Source organism: Gorilla gorilla, chromosome 4 (assembly GCF_029281585.2).
Source record: "Gorilla gorilla gorilla isolate KB3781 chromosome 4, NHGRI_mGorGor1-v2.1_pri, whole genome shotgun sequence".
In the NCBI taxonomy this organism is placed as follows: domain Eukaryota; kingdom Metazoa; phylum Chordata; class Mammalia; order Primates; family Hominidae; genus Gorilla; species Gorilla gorilla.
The window spans coordinates 149,558,111-149,578,692 of NC_073228.2; the positions used below are offsets into that span (position 1 = coordinate 149,558,111).

The 20,582-nt window shown below is 39.8% G+C and overlaps 1 protein-coding gene across 3 annotated transcripts in view; it reads right to left on the reverse strand.

Moving 5' to 3' along the window:
* Positions 1-20,582, reverse strand: part of PRELID2 (PRELI domain containing 2) — a 336,098-nt gene that overhangs the window by 192,471 nt on the left and 123,045 nt on the right. The window contains exon 7 of one of the 3 annotated variants that reach the window (XR_008679908.2): positions 11,742-12,062. The exons of 1 other annotated variant lie outside the window; for it this stretch is intronic. The gene's annotated coding sequence lies outside the window, so the exon portion shown is untranslated. Of the gene's footprint in view, positions 1-9,873; positions 12,063-20,582 lie in introns of those variants that run through there. One more of the 3 variants, XM_055387294.2, reaches the window with a different exon arrangement.

Genomic DNA, 20,582 nt, shown 5'->3' on the forward strand with positions numbered 1-20,582 from the left:
GCACATAGTATGCTCAATAAATGCTTATTGAGTTGATTGGTAAATAGATTTTAAACTGATCGTACTTGAATGTTTTTGAGAGTTGCAGTCGATGGGACAGGAAAGGTTTATATGTATTTTTGTCCAGCCAATTCTACAAGCTTATGTGTACATGGAGGTACACACACACACACAAACACACACATACCCCCTAGGCCTCATGTGTAACCCTGCTGTGTGTTTCTGAATATTAGCAAAGGGAATACTTGACCAGCTGGAGCCTTTCTCCAGGAATAGCTCCATGCATCAATCAGAAGAGTCTGAGTTGACACCAAGAGGTAAAAATGCTCAGTGTTTTCACCCAAAAGGTGACATTTTGTCTAATGATGTTAATTTTGCACCATAAACAATTTTTATACTACAAAAAAAATCAAAGTAAATGCCTGTCAGGTCGACAATTACAAATGGCAAAGGAGAGATTAATTCCTGCAAGAGTGAACTTGAATTATACCAAAAGACAAGTATTTAAAAAACAATTTGACATAGATTAATTAGCTCTGTGTCTTCATAAAGCAAGATCTTTGTTTGGCTTCAAATGCACTCCAGTTTCTTTAATGTTAAGTATACAGATTTGCTTTATTTTACTCGCTCAGTTTTTGCCTGAATTTTTATCCTGAATTTTCCATTATTATTTATAGCTCTTCCCACAGTCAAAATGCCTCAGTTTAGGAACACATTTTCACTCATACATGGTTACCAAGTGGATTTCTAGCAGAAGCAACCATTTGAAAATAAGAAGAGAAAATACAGGTGTACGTCACCTAAAGAAATTCATGAAGGTACTGCCTCAAACTACAGCTGTACAGAACTAAAAAATTATGCTCTTTTAAAAATTGTTCCTCATAAATTCCTTAAATTACCTACTTTTATTGAACTTTGTTCCTAGGGAAAAATAAATAAACAAATCTTTTTTTTTTTTTTTGAGACAGGGTCTGGCTCTTTTGCCCAGCCTGGAGTCCAGTGGTGTGATCTCAGCTCACTGCAACCTCTACCTCCTGGGCTGAAGTGATCCTTCCATCTCAGCCTCCCAAGTAGCTGAGACCACAGATGTGTGCCACGACACCCAGTTAATTTTTGTATGTTTGGTAGAGATGGGGTTTCACCACATTGCCCAGGCTGGTCTCAAACTCCTGAGCTCAAGCAGTCCACCTGCCTCGGCCTCCCAAAGTGCTGGGATTGCAGGCATGAGCCACTGCACCCAACCAGAAATAATTCTTAAAGTTTAAAAAAAATAGACAAATTAGCCAGGTGCAGTGGCTCATACCTATAATCCCAACATTTTGGGAGGTCAAAGCTAAAGGATCACTTGAGGCCAGGAATTTGAAACCAGCCTGGACAACATAGCAAGATCCTGTCTCCAAAATAAAAAATTTTAAAAAGTAGCCAGGCCATGGTGGTGTGCACCTGTAGTCCTAGCTACTCAGGAGGCTGAGGTGAGAGAATGGCTTGAGCCCAGGAGTTTGGGGCTGGAGAGAGCTCTGATCATACCACTTCACTCCAGCCCAGTTGAAAGAGTGAGACTCTATCTCCAAAAAACTTAAATTAAAATTATAAAAATTGAAAAATTAGAGTATCTATGTACTGAAACACTATATAGACTTTACAAATGATGTTGGAGAAGAATATATAACAGTTGGGAAGATGGTCTTGATATAGTGATAGGGAGGGAGCAAATCACAAGCAATATTTTGAGGCACCAAAAATCATGATTATGAGCATGGATTCTCAAGCCACACTGCCTTGGTTCAAATCCCAGTCCTATCACTCACTAGCTGTATGACATCAGGCAAGGTAGTTAATCTTCTAGTGCCTCTGTTTCCTCCTCTGTAAAATGAGGGCAAATACTAGGACCAAGAGCATAAATTTGTTTTGAGAATTAAATCAATATAAATAAATACACACAAATAAAGTACTTAGTACCCGAAACATAGTAAGTGCAACAAAACTTTGGTTCTTGTTAACATTTACAGTATGTTTCTGTTTTTAAACACAGTGTATGAACATATTGTACATAAGAAAAATATCTTGGAAGTATATGCCTCAAAATATTAGCCAAGATTGTCTCAATGGGATTAAGGGTAATTTGGGGGAGGGGGCGGTCTTTATGTTTATTTTTCACTTTTCTAAAATAAAGATGCATGATTTTTAAAATATTTTAATGTTGATAATTTTTAATGAAATTTATTTTTCTTATGTGCTTTTGCTTTTAAAATATTTTATTAATAAGACACCATGTTTAAAAAGATGTATAATGTATTACAATAAAATATAATGTACAGCTTCAGACTTTGCTGGAAATTAAGTACAAATTTATTGTATTTGAAGAATTTGAAGTCCACAGTATGAAGTAAGGTATGACTGTAGTTTTTGACCGTTGTTTTGTTTTTTAATAATTTATTTCATGGATTCAACTTTCCTATATGACATTCAGAAATGTCATTCGTTTGTTCACTTCACAAATATTTTTAGTGACTACTGTGTGAATAGAATGCACAAAAATCACGCTTTCATATTATGTAACATACCAGAAGACAATAATTGGGTCCAAAGGAAAAGAAAAAAAAAGGAAAGAGTGGCAGGAATTGGGCAGAGGGACAAAGGGAAACAGAGAAGAGCCAGCTACAATGTTTAAAGGGTAGTCATGCTAAGCCTCAGTGAGTACTCACTAATGCCAGAACTGATGAAAAGCCCTTTGAGAAACACAAAGACAAGTATTCCATCACCCCCCACATAGTTATTGGACACTTAGAACATGTCAGGTCCTCGGCTGGTTACTACAGATTCAGTAGTGTCCCAAAAAGTCATGGGTCATGCCTTACTTTGCAAAGTATAAAATCTTACAGTCAAACATCACTAACAAGTAAAGAAAAAGATATAAATAATTACAGATTATCCTAAGCATGTTGAAGGAAACAAACAGGTACAGGGAGGGGAGCTATCCCTTTAGAGCAGTTGGAGATGCTCTCTCTGTAGAGGTGACATGAATGCCAAGACCTGAAAGATGAGAATAAGTCAGTCATGTCAAGAGCCAGAAGAAGAGCTGCTTAAGTACAGCAAAGAGCGTGTGCAAAAGCCCTGAGGCAGAAAAGAGCTTGGTGCATTCAAAGCCCTGAAGGAGGCCTGAATGACTAGAGGCTAGTGGACTAGGAAGCAATTGGTAGGGAAGGGAGAATAAGGTAGAGAGAAGCCAGCTAATGCACAAAATCAGACTATATCACTTTTTTAGAGGAGAAATGTGGTCTTGGTCAATTTCCAGTGCCACCTCCAACCTGCTCTTCTTCCTTGAGTTGTCCCATGACATCACCCTTGCCCAGGAGAATTCAGGTTCTGGCTCAGAGTCTCTTGTGGAATTGCAGTGAAGCTTGCAGGTAGGCTGCAATGATCTGAAGGCTTCACGGGGTCTTGGGCATCTGCTTGCAAAATGGCTCGTTTACACGGCTGGGGGCACAAAGTCTCTGTCCCTGCTTAGGTAGGCCCTTCCACAGGACCCTCACAACATGGCAGCTGGCTTCTCCCCAGAATGAACGACCCAGAGTGAGCAAGGAAGAAGCTGCAATGTGTTTTATAACGTAGCCTCAGGAGTAACATATCATCACTTCTACCATAGTCAACTGATCACATAGACTGACTCTGATATAATATGGGAGGGGACCATACAAAAGCATAAATATCAGAGCGGGGAGAATCACTGGGGTCCATTTTAGACCCTGGCTAGCTAATTAACTATGTTAACATGTGAAAGTTTAATCTTCAAGCTTATATGTATGTGTGTGTATGTGTATCTCGATATAACTCTTTCTAAATATGCATATATAACTCTATATATATCTAAAACTTGAAAATCATGTATATATGGCTTAGTATAGTTTCTGGCACATAGTGAGCAATAAATAATAGCTTTTTTTTTTTTTTTTTTAACCAGTGTTGCTCATAAAATAGCCATTTGCCAGTTTAGCAGCCACTTCTGTGCCTCTCCCTTCTCAAAGTATTTCACCTCTTTAAGAGGGCTCCTGAGACAGGCACTGCTTGACACAAAAATATCACACATCTAATGGTGAAAATTTCATAATTCCAAGATTCAGGAATTATGGTCCCTTCCAAGCACATATACCTCAGAGACACCTTTCATTCGTTCATTCATTCATTAATTTATTCACCAATATGTCTTTGACCTACCTAAACATTCCAGAATTACTTCCTTATCTCTAAAATATCTTTTTGAGATAGGGTCTCACTCTGTCACCGAGGCTGTAGTGCAGTGATCTCTGCTTACTGAACCCTCAATCTCCCAGTCTCAAGTGATCTTTCCACCTCAGCCTCTTGAGTAGCTGGGACCACAGGTGCATGCCACCATACCTGGCTAATTTTTTTGTATTTTTTGTAGAGACAGAGTTGCACCATGTTGCCCAGGCTGGTCTGGAACTCTTGAGCTCAAGTGATCTGCCCACCTCGACCTCCCAAAGTGCTGGGATTACAGGTGTGAACCACCACACCCAGCCATCTCTAAAATATTTGAAAAAATCATTACAGTTCTTACCATTCCCAGCAATTTGTTGAGAACTCCAAGACTCATCAATAAAAGAATTAATTCTTTAATTTTAAAAATAGAATGCATACAGTATGTACTAAAAAATAGTATATATTCAGACCACTTTTGGTAATAAAGACTGGAAGAAGCCAAGACAGGAAGAATAAATCAGAGTAAGCAAATGATGGAGGCAGGGGGTACTGATCAAGCAACAAAGTGGATGTAGGAAAGAGAGGAAAATTATATATATATATACACACACACACACACACACACACACACATATATATATACCTGACATATATATACACACACACATAGGCACACATACAATATAAATAAATACCTGATCAATAATATAAGACATATATTTGACTGGTATGGTATACATATGTGTGATATACGTAGATAGATAGAGACATAGATACAGGCATCCCTGCGTGCAAGTCTTGCCTGGAGTGCTATTCATGCTTCTCCTCATTTAATCTCACAGCAACCCTGGGAGTCAGTGCATTCACAGGTGAGCAAACTCAATGAGGCTAAGAAACTTGCTGAAGGTCTTACAGCTTGGATTTGAACCCATATATGTCTGGCTCCAAAGCCTATGTGTACCAGCAGGGGTCAGCAAACTAACCACCTATGGGCCAATTCTCTCTGCTGCCTGCTTTTATAAATAAAGTTCAGTTGCAACAAGCCAACAGCATTTCTCTATGCAGTGTTTATGCTGCTTTTATGCTAGCAGAGTAGAGGTCAGTAGTGACAACAGAGACTCTATGGCCTGCAAAGCCTAAAATATTTACTTTCTGCTTCATTACAGAAAAAGTTTCCTGACCCTCTACTCTTTATCATCATCTTATCTGAAAAACTAACTTGAAGATTTGGGGGAAATTGTCATAAATGCAGTCCATTTCGATAAGAAAAGTCTCTTGGGTGTGGTTGTGTCTCCTTACACAGTTTAAATCTATGGTCAGTTGGGAAATGGAGACTGTGCCTTTAAGGTTTAAAGCATTTAATGCTTGAGAATTACAAGAAGACATTTTGTGACATTTGAAGCTGTTTCAATTTCAGCTGCCTGTTATCTGACACTCCAAAATAAAATCACTAAAAATTTTCAGCCTACTTACTTCAAAGCTTACATATGAGAACTGTGATTGACCTAATGTCCCTCAAAAAAAAAATATATATATATATATACATGAAGTTATGGTTTGCAAGGCAATTCAAAACATAAATGCAAGATCTTTGGTATAATTATTAACTAAAAATATCATTCAGTCCTCTTTGCAAGCTCCAAAATACGAATGTCTATTATAAAGCTATATAAAGTTTAGATTTCAATTCCAATTCATAAAACCTCATATATTTATTCATTCGGAAAATTCTGACTGAGGACCTACTATATATCAGGCAATGCTATTGTTTACAGAATGGTTATTTGTCAGGTACCAATTGCCTTACCTGTAGTATACATTCATCACCAATGATATTTTAACTTTTAAATGAGATTTAAGAACAGCTATGTCCCTATTATCTTGGAGCTTATAGTCTACAGGAGAAGAGAGAACTCAAATAAACACAAGTAACTAAATATATCATTACAAAATTGTCTTAGTCAGTTTGGGCTGCTATAACAAGTACTAGAGATGACTGGGTGGCTAACAAGCAACAGAATCTTATTTCTCACAGTGCTGGAGGCTGGGAAGTCCAAGATCAAGGTGCCAGCCAATTTATGTCTGTTAAGGGCCCACTTCCTGGCTCATAGAACAGTGCCGTTTCACTGTGTCCTCACCTGGTAGAAGGGGCAATGCAGCTGTCTGAGCGTTCTTTTATGATGGCATGTATCCCATTCAAAGGAGTTTCATTCTAATGATCTACTCACCTCCCAAAGTCCCCACCTGTTTGTTGTTTGTTTGTTTGTTTGTTTGTTTGTTCGTTTGTTTGTTGAGATGGAGTTTCACTCTTGTCGCCCAGGCTGGAGTGCAATGGTGTGATCTCAGCTCACTGTAACCTCTGCCTCCTGGGTTCAAACGATTCTCCTGCCTCAGCCTTCCAAGTAGCTGGGATTACAGGCATGCGCCACCATGCCCAGCTAATTTTTTTATTTTTAGTAGAGACGAGGTTTCGCCATGTTGGCCAGGCTGGTCTTGAACTCCTGACCTCAGGTGATCCACCCGCCTCAGCCTCCCAAAGTGCTGGGATTACAGGTGTGAGCCACCGCACCTGGCCAGCCCCACCTCTTTATACCATCATCACCTTGGGGTTTAGCAATTCAACATAAGAATCTTGGGAGAAACACAAACATTCAGTCTATACCAGCAGAATGTGTGAAGAATAGAGTTCTAAGAAAGATAGTAACAGCATACCTAGTTCCTTTTGGAAGACTGGGAACGCTTCCTGGGGTAAGAGACATCTGAGGTGGGACCCAGAGATGGAGCAGGGCAAAGCTATGTGAATTATTTGAGGAAGAGGAGCCTTGCTGCAATGTTCACATGTCAGAACGCTGAGGATTTGGGAAAACTGGGACCAGTGTATAATACCTAACATTTGCAAGTTGGATATTAGTATTATTATTACACTTCTGTACACACACACATCACACACGCACACACATCCCAATTTACAAATGGGCAAACTAAGGGTAGGAGAACTGCAGAGTCATCCATTTGCCAGGTAAATGACAAATCTGAGGGTCATACCTAGGCTGACTCCAGGGGCCAGAGCTTTCCACTGACCCATGATTTGCATCTCTTCCCTGCTCATTGACATTGATGAAATAGGAAAACCCTTGCACCGCAGCCTTCTTCCCATTTCAGTTTGTGTGACACTGGGGTATTTTTAAAAGAAACTGATTTCAGAGCCATATGATTTTGCTTTAAGATTTCCAAATTCAAAGAGAAGAAATGTCAAAAGCTGTCATTTAAACTAAGCGTGGCCCCAGACTCTCCAGCTCTCCAGCAACCCACTCACCCTACCCTTAATAGCACAGCTGCCGCAGAAATTTCTTTTCTGGAAAGAAAACATCACCAACAATCCTTTGTATTCTTGGGGATTCCAAAAACAGACCCTAGTGTTTGGTGTTTGTCACTTCTTTTGGTTTCCTGGTCCCAAAGGGGTCACTAACTTCCTGGGGATGTAACACCAAGTTCGGAAAGCTGAATATAAGTTCTGCAACTTCCTGAAATTTCCCAACTGAAAAACAATTTCCCTTTTAGAGCAACCACAGACATGGATAAGCACAGTCACATATCTCTCTGTGGTCACTTAATTGTGAGGAAAAATGGTTGGAGTGGAGTGATGTAACCTCTGCAAGCCTAACAGACATTTAGACTATATTCTCAAAGTGGCATCAGAACCCAGTGGTTTTTCTGGTCATCAACAGCATCCCCAACTTTCCATCTCCTCTAGACATCAACCTGTAATGATTTTAGGACCCACAGACCTAGATTCAAATCCCCAATCCTCAACACATGAACTGCATGACCTTGGGCAACTTCAGTGATGTATGTGAATCTCAGCTTACCAAATCCATGTACTCAAAAAAATATCAACTTACTTTCCTAAATCCCCCTTTCCCCGCCACTCTCAACATGGAAGATTGATATGCTGCTGGTTTTCACCAGCAAGGTAGAAGCATTTATAAAAATATTAAATATTATCTGTAGTTTTCATAAAGAGCCACTGCCAATATCACCAGAATCTCTCCATAATCTAGCAACAAAAGGGTTAATAACTGGCACATCCCCACATGTGCCTCTAGGACCTGCAGCTGGTATCGTTTCTTATTGGTAGATGCCCAAGACAGTCAAAGTACCCAAAAGTATCTGTCCTTGCTGCCCACCACAGATTCTCCCAGGGGTCCCCAAGGACCAGCCACACTCCCTCTATGTATTCCTCTCGGCCCTGGGGATCCCTGGGTGAACACTACCAGACTATATGGGAGCATCCAATTCACTGTAGCTCACAAACATCAATATCGGTTCCACCTGCCAGAGTGTGTCCTAATCTGGCAAAAGCAGTATGGGGAATACCTTTGGCAGCGCATCTAACACCCAGGTGAGCAAGCCCCTCCATGGCCATATGGACCACAGAGACTATGGCTGCCCATCTCAGGCCAGCATGCCATAGAATTATCTCTGTGTGACCACTTGTGGAAATTACAGCCACTGGGAGCCAGGCTCTGAGAGGACCAGAGAAAGATGAGGACAGCAGATGGTCAAGTCAGGAGATATTAGGTGCCACTGCAGGCTCAGGCCAGTGGCCGAAGGCTTCAACTCCATGGATGGCAGTTCCAAGAGAGAAGAGTACTTTTTGAGAGTCCTATAATTACTGTGATTCTCCCCATTTCACAGATTAAGAAACTGAGGAACAAAGAGATTATTTAAAATGTAGGTGACAGAGTCTGAATCCAAACCCAGGCACCTTGGCAACAGAGGAAGCATGCTTAACCTTCACACTGACTGCACTGCCTCTCATTTGACCCAAAGTATACTTTCAACTTAATTAAAAATGACATTCCAGTAAATGATTTTCATGGCATAGTTGATAAGAGAGAATTTGACCATATAAAACTTTTAGACATTATAAAATCTAGAAAAAAATTAATGTAATTGCTTAGTTCAGCAGAAGCTGAAAAAGGTCTCAGGACCCTGAACAATAGTACTGATTTTAAAAAGAAATTATCTATTTTTTGAGAATGCAAGTCTCCTAATGACTATCGACCAACAAATGAGCAAAGAGGTTGGTGGAGGAGTTTGATGTAATTCCCTGTGTCAAACCACAAGGTGTCACTTAGCATTTGACAGCTATGCCATCAACAAATCACAGCAACAATTTCTGAAAATCAATAAATGACCTGTAAATCATTATCTTTTTAATGAACTATGTGCATTTCAGCTTGTATCACTTGGTAAGCAGTTCAATAACTTAGATTAGAGAATTATAAAATATACATTGAAGGCCGGGGGCAGTGGCTCACCCCTGTAATCCCAGCACTTTGGGAGGCCAAGGTGGGCAGATCACCTGAGGTCAGGAGCTCAAGACCAGCCTGACCAATGTGGTGAAACCCTGTCTCTACTAAAAATACAAAATTAGCCGGGCATGGTGGCACATGCCTGTAATCCCAGGTACTCGGGAGGCTAAGACAGGAGAAATGCTTAAACCTGGGAGGTGGAGGTTGTGTTGAGCTGAGATTGTGCCATTGCACTCCAGTCTGGGCAACGAGCAAAACTCTGTCTCAGGAAAAAAAAAAAAATATATATATATATATATACACACACACACATATATATATTTTTAATGTTTTTATTAATATATTGATTTATACATTAGCGTATTACTGTAATGCTTATTAAGTATTTTTAATGCCATCCCTATAAACACTTATAAAAAGGATATTTTCATAAGTATGTATGAGAGTGAGCTAGCAAATTTATGATCATCTGAGTATGGTGTTCAAGCACCACTACTATGCACAAAACAGCACTTCAAATCTAGTAATCACACAGACCTCTCCTTGTCTCATCTGTGTCTGAAGGTAGACTTATGCACAGAGAAATAGGACATCAAGATAAAAGTAAAGGAACTATAGTGGATGGGTTTAGATGTGTTTTTTTTTCTCTCTTTCTTTTTTCTTATTTTGGCTCTTGGATCCCTCCTTGGGGAAATCAACAATTCCCTACTTCATATGGTCCTAGCAAAATGCATCAGGATGCTTTCTTTGACATAAATTAAGAAAGAAAGAAAAAAATTCCGACAACTAGCTTAAAATCTCACACAAGAAGTCAAGAGGTAAAGCAATTCAATGACATTCGGGTCTCCTGTTCTCTAACTAGTTAAGAAACTTGCCTGAAGCACCCCCATGCCCAGCAGACTTCCAATTCATGTTTTGTATCAATTGGCCAAAATGAGGTCACAAAAATTTGGCTGCTTCTAAACCAAGGAGCACATAGGGAAAGGAATTATCTTAAGTGATACAGACTAATCAAGACTCCCTACCTACCAGGGCACCCCTAATAAAACTTCAGCAGCCAAAAGTCACAGAAGATACCACTTCCATGTGGGCTTGAGTTCCACAATCACTAGAAAAAAATGTTAAATGTAGATCTTAAGGAGGAAAGAAAGTCATTTAGCAGATTGATATATAATTATTTCCCTTTCTATTAAAACACAGCAAATACTATCAAATAAAGCAATTACTCAACTCTCAACCCTAACAAAAATGTACACTAGACACGCAAACAGAAAGCTGGCTCCAAGTTGGAAGCTAGATTCACCATTTACTGGTCTGTGCAGCACCCATTGGCCATCAAGTGTCAAGTATACTAAGTCTTTGGAAGAAGCCAGACAAATTACCAAGCAAACACAATCTATTCAGAGCAGAGAGTTAGTAATATTAATTGTATCAGATAGGAATTTTTATGCAAATTGTTTAAAACTCAGCTGAAATGCCTTAAGCAATTGATCCAGAGTCAGAGTGGGCTTTAAATGAACTTTGTTGATTCAGCTGTTTAGACATTATTACCAAATACCCTTGATGTCTCATCTTCCTTCTGTCTCTTATCTCTCCCTTCCATAGGGATTGTTCCATCATCAGATTCCATGTGGTAGACATGCCCCCAAATACACACAGTAGCTTCAGCTTTACTCTTATGACAACCAAATAGCTGCCCCAGTTTCAAGCCACACATGCTAACCCTAAATGCTCCAGGGAAAAGAAAATGTCAGTTCCAATAGCACATAGCCAGGTCTTGGGATCCCCTTCATTGTCTTGAAATGGGACATTTGACTAAACCCAAACTAATAACTGCAGCTAGGGAAAGAAGATATAAATTGGCTTAGGTCCATTACGGTCTAATCCTTGAACTTTGTGACAGATCAACTCCACACCAAAATCATATAGAAAAGAGAGATGTTCAAGATATAGTTAGAGGGAGAAAGGGAGAAGACAGGAATGGGTACTGCAGCATCATACAACAAATTTCCCCTGCACCTGTCCTCCACACCTGAGTGCATAAAGAACTCTTCCCAGCAAGCCTCAAATTTTCAGGTCTCTTTCACAGCTACGTTTTACAAAATCACATGGCTCATTTTACTCATGCAACTTAGAGAGAAAATAAATCCATAAAGTCATGGCATATTTTATTCAACAACTGCCCCAGAATTAGAGTCACAGTACCTGAGGTGTCTTCCTCAGTTGGTTCAGAAGCAGGTTTTGTGGCTAAAGTTCTCCCTGATGAAACATCATGTCAAGGGGGTTTCTGGATTTGAGCTCACTGGGCTGTAACCATTGCTAATCGAGCTTGGTGATTTAGTTGCTGGCATTACACACAAGATGTGAGACAAACGCTGGGCTAAGCGATGAGATGCCAGCCCAGATTGGCATGTGGATCATTTTCACTCAATTTCCCTCCACTGATGGATCAAAACTCTAAGCACAGCAGTCAACCAGGAGAAAATTCCAAAATTTGCATCTGTCCATCCAGCTTCCAGCTGCAACCTGGAAACAAAGTAAAAGACACAGAGGAAATTCCCAACTTCCAATGATATACCAAGCAATGAGATGAGAAATGAGCAAAACACGATCTGCAGCCCAAATATGGTGTTACTGGGGTAACATTCCAAGTCCACAGCAATCCGTGAGCAACAGTCTGGTGTACTCAAAACACACTTGAAATCTGGAGTCTGCATACTCATATTTGACAAAGTACTACTTGAGAATCACTTGGTGTTACTAAGGTTTAATTTCTTCCTCTGTAAAATAGGAAACAATATAATGAAACAGATAACTTTTGAAATATCTGCCTAACCCACAACTGTTCCTCTTAATGTCCCCCAGTGTATAGAGGAGCCATTTTGTAAATAGTTTTCCGCAGGAGCCATTTTTGACAATGGCTGCAGCTGATTGGACCAGGAGTGAAATCTGGAGAAAGCTGGGCCACCTATGTTTCTCTCCTAGATAAAATTTAGAATTGGGCCCGAAAGGGAATATAGTCTCCTTCAGAGTGGTGGGACCAGTAAAACAGAGAATTGGGCTGTTAGCAGCCAGATGCACTTGTACTGACAGGCAGAGGCAGATGAGCTGTGCAAAGAGATTAAAAAGCACACACAGGAAGGAGCTGAGAGTCATGACTGCTTTCCAGGCCCTTTCAGAAGCCCAGCTGAGCCCAGAGGTTGCAGGGCAAATCCCCTGTTTTTAAAGTCAGTCTTTCTCAATTCCATTTTCTTGTTTAAGACACTCAAGGTGGTTTCTGTTACTTGCAAGCTAAGAGTATTTATGAACATATAATGTCTAACTCACTCGGAGGGTCTGAGAATTAAATAAAATAATGATGCTTTACAAATGGAAAGCACTCTAACAACTGATAAAAAAACAACAGATCTGAACCCAAAAAGTATCTTTTTTTTTTTTTTGAGATGGAGTCTTGCTCTGTCACCCAGGCTAGAGTGCAATGGTGCAATCTCAGCTCACTGCAACCTCCACCACCTGGGTTCAAGCAATTCTTCTGCCTCAGCCTCCCAAACAGCTGGGATTACAGGCGTCTGCTACTATGCCCAGCTAATTTTTTTTTTTTTGTATTTTTAGTAGAGACGGGGTTTGACCATATTGGCCAGGCTGGTCTTGAACTCCTGACCTAGTGATTTGCCAGCCTTGGCCTCCAAAAGTGCTGGGATTACAGGCGTGAGCCACCTGCCCAGCTAAAAGTACCATTTTTAATGAAAGACTAAGAAAGATGATTTTGGAGATGATATTTATTGACATAGAAAGATGTTTATCAATAAGCAAATAGTTAGGCTACCAAAATAGAAATTGTTTATACCAGGGTCAACAAATACTTTCGGTAAAGAATCAGATAGTAAATATTTTAGGTTTTGTGGGCCATATGATACCTGTCACAACTAATCCATTTTACTGTTGTTTTGAGGAAGCAGCTATAGATAATATGCGAAAACAAAATAGACTTGCTTGTGTTCCAATAATATTTTATTTATGAACATTGAAATGTGAATTTCATATAAATTTTACATGTCACCAAATAATATCCTTCTTGTGATTTTTTTCTCACCATCAAAAAAATATGAAGTATAAAATCCAGTCTTAGCTGTGGGCCATACACCACCCATGTACACATGTGCGCCTACACACACACACACACACACACACACACACACACTCCCCACAAATTTGATTCGAAATGTTAGAAAGAAAAAAAGTTTATCTTAAGGTAGTGGATTTCAGGGATACTTATTTTCTTGTTTTTGTAGCATAGGCATATATTACTTATGGAATTATTTTTAATTAAATGGGAAAAAAAGGTTAAGTCATAAAGTGTAGATGAAAGACAAAGAAGGAGGCAGGAAAAGGGCAAAGTTGGAGTGCACAACTCCACCAAGGTCCCCTGGAACTCTAGCATTCTTCCTGCAAGCTAAGCTAGCTCCGGGTCGCACTGGAAGCCACAACTACGCCACTGGCACAAAGCAGGAATACTGTCTGTATCATCACAGAACCACCTTACGAAGGAACTCAGCATCTAATTCCAGAAGTTATAATAAGAACCACAGTGTTTTCCACAAAGAAAGAAACAAAAATTGATGAGCATAACTCCTTTTTTTAGGACCCAGTTGATCAATGGATAGTTGGTTTTCCTTTATAGAAGGCAGTTCAAGGGAGCACCCACTCAAACTCTAACCACGGCCTGAATATTTCTGTGGAGCAGCTCTGCCCAGTCTTCATCTAGCCTCCACCCATATGAACTTCATAGGGGAAATACAATTCAATGCCTATGGGTCACCTCCTGTGCACTAGGCACTACGCTAGGTGATGTTCGAAAGATTTGCTCACTCTGCCAATAGCTGCAGTTCACTATCTCAGTGTCAGCATTGTTCAGTCTAATGACTGAAATATAAAATAAAATAATAATAACAGTGTTATACTTGTGGCACCATTAAAATATTGTCTCATTTTAAGTCTTCATGTTACCTATGAAACATAAATAACCCCAGTTGAGAAATGAGGCTCAGAAAGACTCAGTGTCTTAATGAAGATCATCCACCTGGCAGCTGGCAAAGCCGAGATTCAATCACATGCCTGGACTTCACAGTGACTAAACATCCTTTCCTAGGACCTTGCATGCAAGTTAACACTTGGAAGCCGGTTGGAAATGCAGTGTCTCAGGCCTCATCCTCAGGCCTGCTCATTCTGAATCTGCATTTGACACAATCCTTAAGTCACTCGAGTGTCCTTCAGATTCAAAGGAAATGAGGACGTGAAAAAATCTATTAAGCATCTGTGGGTGAGGCACTGTGCCACTGTGATAACGATTATTTTTCTTTTAATCTCCACAATGACTCTGATTTTATACTCATTTTATTAATATATTGGTGAAGAAGCTGAGGCTCAGGGAAGCTAAATAATTTGCCCAGAACCCACAGCAAGCAAGTTGCAGTGAGTGGCAGAGTCAGGATGTGACCCCAATGATCGTGACTGCACTCTCCCTCTTGATTTTGTGTCAGGACTGAAGGAAGTTGAAGAGCCAAGTGGCCAATCTGCAAAAGGCTCAGCTGACCTTTGGAATCTGAGTGCACCAGTAATGTCGGAAAGAAGGTAATTTCTGTATTATGAGCTCCAAGCTTATAATAAACCACAATAAAGAATAAGGTATAGGATCCTTAAGTGTGTCCACCAGGAATGAGACTTTTTAAAAAATCTCCACTAAGTTAGTATGTTTAGTTTCCTTAAGAAGCTTATCCACAAGGTACTGAAATGGTGGCCTTTAGAATTGACCATTTTCTCCTCTCTGGTACAACTGGAAATAGAAATTAGTCTCAGGGCAACTACCAAGTCCACTACCAGCTGAGGAGAAATAAAAGGCTCTGAACGAACACTGAGAAATATTGGATCTTTTCAAAATAAAGACAGACCAAAAAAATTACTCAGATCAAGTCAAATCCAAATCTTCCTGATTTGGAAGTTCCTGGGATTGTTTACATTGTGTTGTCCCTATTCAAATTATGAAGTACTGTATACCCAAAACCACAAGGAGAGCATGCAAAAGGCTGCCACAGACAAGAAGGAGACAGAGCCTGGGAGATACCCAGCATGCTGTGTGACCTCAGCCCCCACCCCACACAATCTTGCCTTGTTCAAAGCTGTATTCTTTTCACCTCAAAAGATGCCTGGCACATAGCAAATACTCAATAAATAGCTGTTGAATAAATAAATGACTGAATAATATAATGCAATTATTATTCAATGTATCTGATGTTGCTCTAGGAAATTTGAGATGTGCTATTGGGGTGTCTCCAAAGCATTCTTGGGGTGGTTGGGGGTAGAGAGAACAGGCCCGCTCTTCCCCTCCCCACCTGCTTCCATCCAACTGGAACATCCCTGTTTTATATGTTGGGCTTCAGAGTAATATTTGACCTAAAGAAACAGTCTCATCACTAAAAAGGAAAAAATAAATTTTGGAAAACCAGTAGTACAGTAAGAAAATGATGAATCAACAAAAAAAAAAAGGATAGATTCTACCTATTATTATTGGCTGTGTGACCTTAAGCAAGTTGCTTAACCTCTCTGGGAACCAGTTTGATCATTTATAAAATAAAATAGTTTATTGAGTTAGATTATTTCTAAGGTCCCTTCCAGCTCTAATGTAATTTTATTACATCATTTTAATTGTCATCCAATTGTACTGTTTTTTCTTGTATGTAAGTTTTCTGATTTATTCTAATTTCTTTACAATAAGCATTATTTTTGTAGGAAAAAAGATTTATTTTCAAAGACATATAAATTAAACAGAAAATTTTTTTCAACTATTCTCTACATTTGCATTGCTTTTAACAAAAGCTAGAAGATGTGTTTTCCCCCATTCTTGCCTGGGGAGAACAACATTTGAAGTCATGCTGTAGGGAGAGCTGAGCCTTCAAAAGCAAGTAATGCTTAATCTGTTCTATTTCTGAAGCACAAAATAAAACCAAACAAAAAAGAAAAATAAGCTACCGCTATGCCAGTGCCAAGTTTCCTCATGCATAAATAGAGATCCATCCAGAAAAACAGCATTCTCAGTCGGGTGGGACAAATCCTCGTGTGCTTTTGTGGAAAATTCCCCCAGCAAGCTGGCATCAAAGACACTGTCTACAGCTGCCTCTATATATGGCCAGAAAACTACACAAAGGTTGTGAGATGCATGAGCTTTGCTGTGGCAAGCACCTGGGTGAGAAAGCTGCTCCAGCCCCGATCCTATGGCGTAAACATGGCGGACAGCCCTAGACCTGATTGCAAGACCACCTTGAGCAAAACCAGCATAGGGCAAGACCTACAGTTGCTATTCTTGCGTCTTTTCCTGGACCGCCTACCAAACCCTACCGAAGCCCACCCACTGATTATCTCAGTAGTGCTCAGCTTCCCTTCCCCAGGGACCTACAGTTAATCCTCTCTTCTCGCTTCTTCACCAACACCTCTCTTAGGAAGGGACCCATAGCCACAATCATTTCAAAGTGCAAATAATTAAGTGGCTTTCTGTGCTATCTCCCCCAGGTGATTACACTTTAATGGAAACCAAGGAATAGTTTTCTACTTGTGGAGTTTCTGACTTTGGTGAGATTGGTGGGAGACAGCAGGAGCAGGGGGAGCTTCCAGATCCATCTGCAGTTATACATCAGAATTGCTTCATCATGCAAGTGCAAGACTGGCCTTCGCTAATCACGTTGTTGGATTCCATCAAGTGGAATGAACATTCTGATGGGAATAAGAAAAAGCAGGTTCTAGTCCTTGATCTGTATTTAAAAAAAAAAAACAAAATGAAGTGTGTCTGCTCTGTTTGGGCTAGACCATTTTTCAATTTTTTAATAATAACAAGACAGGAATTTTAGAACATCAAGAGATAGGAGCCAATCACCAAACTAAAGATTTTCATACTTCTTATTCTCTTTCAAATACAATGCTCAAATAGTATGTAGATAGTAACCATTGCCAACCCCATTTTTAGCTCCTCATTCAGAAGGCCCCAGATCCCAAAGCTGTGGTCACTCCCTTAGAGACTGGAGCAGATGAGATGGGAGGAATTGAATGTGATCTTGCAATAAAACTTCTGGAGGTCAATTCCAGTTTTCTTCTAATAAAGAGGGATTATTCCAACCCATTTAATTTCTGTCCCTGGAGAAGCGAGATCTAATATTTAAATCTATTTATGGGGTTTTTTAATTGCTTTTTTGGGGAAAGGGACAAATTTCTTGCCAATCTATTTCAGAATCTATACTTACTAAAAGGATGATGGAAGAGGATTTCTAATCCAAAGGAACTTTTTCCAAGCAATTAGTAGGTACTATTAATTTTTCCTCCATGAAGGTTTGGACGTGTGCCAAGACACTGGCTACCTTGCTTAAGGCACAATATTTTACTTATCTCTGATATACATAAATATGTTATATATATGATAAGTATAAAAATATTTACTATCTTTAGTACTACTTATGTTTCTATAAGAAGAAAATTGTGTTACATAGCTGTACTAATGAATCCTAGGTCTATGTGGGATATTTTCCCAAGTGCTATCTAAAGCAAACTGTCATTAACCTTGGGAAAACAATTAACCTTTCTGGGCCTCAATTTTTCCCTTTTTTAAAAAAGTAGGAAATGGAATTAAGTGCTATTAAAAGATTCTTCTAGCTCTAAGATTCTGATTGCATGATTCTAGTTTACCTACCAAATCAGTCAGACATAGGTTTAGCTTCATGTCAGAGGAATTCTTCTCCCCTGAACTATGGCTAAAACAGAGAATGAACTATTCTCTCCCATGAAAGAAGTCAGGAGGCAGGCAATCCAGACATAGCATAAGTGTCCATGATGCCAGGGCTCAGACACTTTTGTTCTTACTGTTCTACAAGAGTGACACTCACTCTTAACATCACTGCCTAGTCCAAAATGTCGCTGAGGCTCACGCCATTTCATCTGCGTGCCAAGTAGCAGAAATGAATAAGGGATAAAAAAGAAGGTTCTTTACAGAGGTTTCCCAGAAGCTGTCATAAGACATCTCTGCTTACAACTCATAGACCATAACTTAAACACATTGCTGCACCTCTCTGCATGGCAGGTTGAGGAACAGAGAATTTATTCAGGTGGCCATGCATTCAGCTAAGCACACAGGGTTCTGTTTCTAAGAGGATAATATTAGAATAGACAATAAGTAATCTCTGCCACACATACCATGAAGCTATACTCTGCAATTTCACTTATCTTTGTTTACACCCCTTGACCCTCAGCTCAAACCCTTTTAATTTCCTGAACCCAAGCATTCAAGAGGATCGATGTCTACCATCTGCCCGCTTTTAGAAGTAATTTTCCAACTACCAGTACACAATTTAACAGAATAAAAATCATGCTTAGAATTTGAATCAAGAAAATTTCATTTTCACTTAGAAAGTAGGAGGTCATAGAACAGTGTTGTTGCCATTCTAACAAAAAGAACAGGACAGTGACCTATAAAATCGCAGTTTTGTGGAGGCCATTAAAAATCTTGGGTTGCAAAGAAATCCAGAAGAACCAAAGTCCAGAAAATAGTGAGCTCCTGCTAGGAGAGAACATACCCATGGCTGCTTTCATCGTTGGTGAAGTGGTGAAATGAGGAGGAGGCTGCCATTGATTTGGATAAGACCATCTGAACCATTTTAAGTTGTGAAAGGCTAAGTGAGCCCTATCATGACTGCTTAGTATCTCCAGGAGCCCCAGCCACAAATCTGCAGCCACCTGCCAAGTCTCTCCCACAGACCTTCACTGGGTGCTTACATGGAAATCTGGGGACACAGTGGAGAGCTGTGAGAGACTCTCCCTGAGTTTGCAGGTGTGTAGTGTTTGCTGAAGGCTGAGGGCAGAGTAGGAGAACTGAGAGAATCCCTCCAATGCACTCCAGTCCCTGAGTACTTACGGCTGTGCGTTGGGTGGGTTGGGGGGCGGGGGCAAGAGGACCGAGAGAAATTGCTCACAGGCACTCTGGGCTTCACTGAGTGCACTACCACAGGCATAGGCAGGGTAGCACAGTGGGGCACAGAGAGCCAGGGGCAGGACTGAAGACCAAGGAGAACGCCCCAGTGACCCAGTAAGTTGGCAGCCAGACTGCAAAGCAAAGTGAGCTCTCCAGTGGTTCAGAACGCTGGTAGCTGCACCACAAAACACAAAGATATCTCCAGAAATTCCCTCTACTCAAATCCCAAACCCTACTGAAGGGAGACTCCTGATGCTGCCCATAGATCACGTGAATCCAGTGGTGAACTAAATCTAACTAAAACAACAGCAAAGCCCTGATACAATCAGCTAACGCTGGTGTGCTGGAGCCATCATATACTGGCTTGAAAGAGCTGATTGTCAAATGTTCAGCAATTTTCTGAGTCAATGTTAAATACCTGCACTATTAAATTATATACACTTAAATAAATGAATAGTACATTTTAAAAGGTAACAAACACTTAAAACTCATCACTTCCTAATGATTTTACGGTATTTTATAATTTTATATATATTCTTGAAGTTATAGCTATTGTATTTGTATATTAGAAATATTACATAATAATATATTACTGTGCTTCTCCCAACTCTCTGTTCTGTGACATCCTGTTGATAGTTTGAAATTGGCAAGGGTAGAAATCAGCAAATGCTGTAAGCCAAGACTTCTTTTCTTTCCAAAGATCCAGGTGTTAAACATCAACTAGCACGCCACTGATAAATTAGATTGACCAGCCCTCTACACTAGCAGCCTAGCATACAAAGAAGCAATACTCTTTTTTAAGGATAAATAGCATTTATTTCAGCTGCTACTGTTCTTTTATATATGATATCCAGCATACAATTTTAAAAAATACAAGGCATGTGAAAAAGCAACAAAATGTAGCCCATCAAGGGAGAATATAGTATATGGAAGCAGACCCAGACATGGCTCACATGTTGAAAATATAAGACAGTAAATTTGAAAGAGCCAATATAAATATGTCAAAGGATCTAGTGGAAAAGGTAGACAACAGTGGGCTA